Below are 6,000 nucleotides of genomic sequence, written 5' to 3' on the forward strand. Positions count from 1 at the left end.
GTTATTTTTTAATATCTTTGCAGACTGAGTCCTGAATGGTGCAATACTGTAGAATTTGATATGGAAGGTAGAGTTAGTTTTCTCCCTTGTAACATAATTAGGCTCACTTAGATAGTTCCTCATGAGGCTTATATAGTGTAATATTCTTCCTACGACACTAGTTGATTTATTTCTGACCACACCCCTTGCTTCTGGAGCTGGCATTAGAGGTGTTTAAATTTTATTTCATGGTGGAGAATCATTAGCTTTATCACAAAAAATTTACTACAAAAAGGAATTTTGATATAATTTTTTGACATATTCAGGAAAATCTGGTTCTCTTATGTATAGGAACTAAGAAGCTTTAAAAGTGGATATCGCCTGAGGTCATGTTTTGTGTATATGGGTTGTGTTACATAAGTTATTATGGGAGTTGCCAAATGAACGTAACATTTGAGCTCATGAGGGAAGATCCAAGAACTACGCTAAATGAATATTGAGGATCCACGGTCACTTGTTGGGCTTCAAGTTCGAATGTGTTTGAAGGATATGTACTCTAACTTGAGAAATTCTTTTCTACTAGAGAAGTATTGGCATTGATACTACTGAAAGTTGTTCTATTTTCTCGTAGTTCCAATTTGATACTTGATAAAGCAAATTTGGATTTTTGTTTCCCTTGTGACGGATCTGGAAGAGGTGGACATGTCATGTATCTGTCTGGGATCATGTCTTCTTAGGTCTATTCTGGATGTACAACGTAATATAGGTAGTAATATTCTATTCCAGTTGGAGAATGCAGTCAGATTCTATAATGTAATTTTTGGATGCTATATTTTTGTATCTTTCGATAATTTAACCAGGATACACGACTAATTAATCAATTCCTATAACATATTTTTATCAAAAAAAAAAAGCAAAATGAAAATTTAAAAAAAAAAATATTGAATAGAAATTAATCTACCTATATTTTTTATTTTAAAATTTTAAAATTAAAATTAAAAATTTAAGAACAAATTTTAAATTTTAAAAATTTGAGAACAAATATTTAAAATTTAAGAAAATTTCACTAGCCCGTATGGAGTCTATGGACTATGATGTTTCATCGGGCACATCGAGCCAGGATATTTCGGTTCTAACCCGCTACGCGCTAGCTAGCTCTAACAAGAGGTACAAGGCCAAGTACAGTGCGGTACTGTAATGAGCCGGGGGAGAGGTAGGGCTGTAGAGTTTTGCAGTGGGACCCGCATAAAGGCTTCAAAACCGCTAACGCATGCAACCACGTGGGCCCACAGATGTGGAGTCAAGAAGCACACAACAACGTCTTTTGCTTACACCAAAGAAACAAAAGTATTTATCGGCAAGATCTCAACTTGGGGAAAACTGAGATTCGACCACTTAATCAACCTAACTTTCTGCTCACGTGGTTTATTACATCACTATTACCTTCTTCTGCCGCTTCTAACTTGTTGTTCAAGTAGGATTTTAGTGAGAATCACTGTTAGCTTAAGATTAAAGTCACACCTAATTTATAATAATTAGAAATTTCGAAGCAATGCCAAATGATCTACACCGTTGAATAATAAAATGACCTTTCATTAAAATGATGGCTAGGATTGACTTTAGTTACTTGACCCTTACGAATCTAGGGTGAGATATTCCTATGGCATATACTATACTGAACTTTGGCTTTCCATATTAAAACCTCGATCCCATACATACAGTGCTTGTTCCAGAATGGTCCACCATTAAAATACAGTTTTTCTTGTAAGGAATATAATAAAGACAATGCATTTTTTATTTGATGTCAAAAAAGAAAAACCATCCTTCTTTAATTAAGGTTTAGCTGATTAGAATTAGAGACTTTTTTAAACTTAGGTAACAAATAAACTACTCCAAAAATGCATCACTGATTGTAATTCGTCACAGAAGTTCCAAAAATCTACCTCATCAAAAAAGAAAAAGACTAGCACGGTTTCTAATCTGTACCTTCTTTGTGAAAACAAGACACCGTCACTAAAATGCAAGAACGCAAGTTATTCTTTATTGGTGAACCAGTAGGATTTATGCTTTTCAAAATAATGTGATGATGTGCGAGCATGCATTGTACCATCGAAAATTTTGATGCACTCCTAAAAGAGAAATCCCCAGACAAGGGCCATTTTAACGTTTTAGAGTGGTCCAGGCGAACGTAAAATATGAGTTTTTTTTTATATGTTATTACATCGTAGTTAGAGTTTTGGTATTTGAAACGGTAGAATTTGGATGGGGGTAAAAGTGTCATTTCAAGATCATGGATAAAAATCAACTCTTGCGGTAGAGATAAAGCCCTTGGTCATCAAGGCACCCATAGCCACGATTTCTAATATACGTCCCCGGGAGACACTGCTGGTCGTGATGCCATGACTCCTAGTATACTTCCCGACGAGATAATGTTGGTCATGTAGGCTATGTAGAAGCGTAAAGACGTCCTCGGCGGACTTATGACCCAGAGCGAAGACATACATGTCTCCTGTAAGCACGACTTATCCTATTTGAGATCAAGGACTGATTCCCAGTACATCATCGCGAGATACACGGATCATGTCTACTCTAGACTCTGAATCGATTTATTGAGGCTTCTAAATAATTCCTAGCACATCCCCGCGAGATACACTGGTTATTCTTCCTTTGGGCCCTTTCGACAAACTCCTAGAACATCCTTCCGAGATACAATGGTCATGTCGGCCTCGTCAATACGGACACAATTGATTCCCAACACATCTCTGCAAGATACGCTGGTCAAAGACAAGTGAGCAGACGTCTCACAGAGACGTTATTAGGCGTGCAAGCCTTCTTTTCTCTCCCAAACATGTCCCAATTGACTTCAGAGAGATTCCATCGCGTTGGCCAAGTCTCGAACAGACTCCATCCCGTTAGCCAAACACCAGACTGTCTCAAACCCGTCGGCCAAATCTCTTACGTCCTCAAACCTGTCAGCCAAATCTCTGACGGCCTCAAACCGGTTATATAAATCTCTAACAGCCTCAAGCCCCACGGCTAAATCACTGACAACCTTAGTCGCGTCAGCGAAATCTCAGGTGGCCTCATCCGAACTAAGTCATTTCATCTGAAGAGCTTATACACGCATAAAACTCAGGCACACGCCTCACCTAGCTAGGGCTCAAGCCTATTTCGACAGACTTCTAGAACATCCTTCCGAGATACACTGGTCATGCCGGCCTCGTAAATACAGACACAATTGATTCCAAGCACATCTCTGTGAGATACGCTCGTCAAAGACAAGTGAGCCGAAGTCTCGCAGAGACATTATCAGGCGTGCAATCCTTCTTTTCTCTCCCAAACATGTCCTAGCTGACTTCAGAGATGTTCCATTTGGCCAAGTCTCGAACATACTCCATCTCATTTTTCAAATACCAGACGGTCTCAAACCCGTCAGCCAAATATCAAAAGGCCTCAAAACCGTCGGCCAAATCTCTGACAGCCTCAAACCCGTCGGCTAAATCTCTGACAGCCTCAGTCGCGTCAGCCAAATCTCAGGTGGCCTTATCCGAACTGAGTCATTTCATCTGAAAAGTTTTATACACGCATAAAACTCAGGCACACGCCTCACTTAGGGCTCAAGCCTATTTCTCAGTGTCTCTAACACACTCACGGCTAGTAAATTAGGCCTGAACTGTACATGTCTATCCAAAACGTGGATAAGCTCCCTTGGGCTCTGCATACTCAAAAAAGGGACCCACAAGAAATAATACGGTCTCCACATGGCATAAGTGACCGTACATGGAGAGAGGGAGCTCAACCTCAACTCCTCTCACACTCTACACACGATTTCTGATGAATTTAATGTCTTTTCACGTGACTCATCCTAGTTATTCTCACAAATCAGAAAATATCTCTCTATCTTGTCAAACTCGGTTAAAGAGAATATTTCTCTTAACACATCATCACAAAGGCTGACTCAACTTCACACAAATGGGGGGATATCAATTAGGGTTCTGGTCTGGCGGTCTACTACACGTGTGAGAAATACCCGGCCTATTTGTTACCGCGAAAGAGAGTAAAGGCGGTGGAATAATGAGATAAAATCAATCTAGTTTATCTTTATCTATTCCTGAAGAAACGAGAGAAGTGCTCCGCATGGCACGACAAGCAATCCATATCTTCACCGACCTGAGATTAGATAATTCAGCTGTAAATAGGTCATTCGTTTCTCCAACCTAACACACAACCTTCTCATAAACTCTCAGAGCAATTTTTCTTCAAACCTTAGAATTCTCTGATCTCTCTCTTCATCTTCTTCCCTCCCTAAGAACAACCCTAAGCCTCCTTCCATGTGACTGAGGCAGCCTTTGAACGGCCACTGTATGGTTTAGCCGAAGACTTTTCGTACTCAACCTCCCGTAACTCACTTTCAGAACCCGAGAATGCCACTTTTATCCACTCATCGATTTTGGGTAACTACAAGTTTATAGGAAGATAAATTCACATACTGAAGTAATAACTTGTATTTAGCTAGGCGGTCGAAGGTCACTCAAATTTTGTTGGTTATATTTTGGGTTTTAGATTTGTGATTTGGCAAAAAATTCCCCAGAACTGGTTATCAACATTTAAATTCGAAATAATACTGACACTTATACTTGTTATATTTAAATTAGTAACAATTATATCTGTCATAATTTTATACAACATAGATAGCTATGACGAAACGATCTACTAAAAGTTATAATTGAAAAACATTAATTGTTTGTTGATGGTGGTTTTTAGTTTAAGGTTATAATTATAAAACCAGTATTTAATTCGATGTCACCCTGCAAGGGGTAAAGCCATTTGAAGAGTAACGAGGGAAAAAATCCCTCCTCACTCATTGAGCAATTCAATATATATATATGAAATTCACTCAGAATGGTGCGCGTATTAGCATTCCCAAATATTTTGTGAATTCTATTTTTGCCAGCATTACCAACTAATGCATGACTTGCCTAGTATCTGCATATGCTATGTTCCCATCCAAACTCTCATTATTGACATGACATGACGATTAAGTGTTCACTCTCAGCAGAGTAGCATGAATCTCCCGAAGTGCCACTATTGAGATCTTCATGAAAATACCCACACAGACTACATCACTCTCTGAGATTTTCGTATCGATGCACTTTTAATTAAAGATAGCTCGATCGAACATGTTTAAATTCCTTAAGGGAACTCTAGACTGTCCATATCAGTCTCAAAATGATCACGGCCACACAATTCGGCCACGCAATTCAACAAGCCTAGCCAAGCCATGGCAGAAATAGGCGATTATCGCGATGACCGTAGGCGGGCCCACTAATACCCCGACCGGTCGGACTTCATATAACATGCTTCAACGTCATTGAACGCCAACCCCAAAAAACATGGGTGATCGCGTTGTTGAAGAGGAGAGCTCGAACGATCTAGACCGGCCAAAACGGTCTCAGAAACATCCCAATCGTCCAACTTTGCCAGCCTAGTTGGACGGCTTAGATTTTCCTACAAACGGTTAAGGAAGTGCCGACATGTTCATTGGCGGCCCAACTCCTCCCTTGGTCGATCGACTTACCCGCGACAAGACCATAATGCTTCAAGTCGTTCGATCGAACTAGGATGGACGTGTCCGTTTCAAAACCCTAATTTGTGTTTGCGACAATATGTTATTGTCGCAAATCGATCATGGACGCCATCTTCGCCAGCCTAGTCGGACGACCTAGATTCGATCTCGCTCAACATGTAGGATGCGGATACGTTCACTAGAGGCTCGACTATTGTGTCAAACGATCGAATATTCTCTAACGGGGTGATGACGCCCAAATTCGTTGGCCTAAAGTAGGATGGCCACACGACTTTAAAACCCTAATATGGGTTGCGATATCATACAACTATCGCAAATCGGTCACGATCGACCGTCTTTGCCAGCCAAAGTAAGTGGCTTAGATTCAATTCCAGGCGACACAAAAGATGTCAGCGCGTTCACTGACGTCCTGCCTTTGCATGGGGATAATCGGT

This window comes from Papaver somniferum, chromosome 7 (genome assembly GCF_003573695.1).
Source record: "Papaver somniferum cultivar HN1 chromosome 7, ASM357369v1, whole genome shotgun sequence".
Taxonomy (NCBI): domain Eukaryota; kingdom Viridiplantae; phylum Streptophyta; class Magnoliopsida; order Ranunculales; family Papaveraceae; genus Papaver; species Papaver somniferum.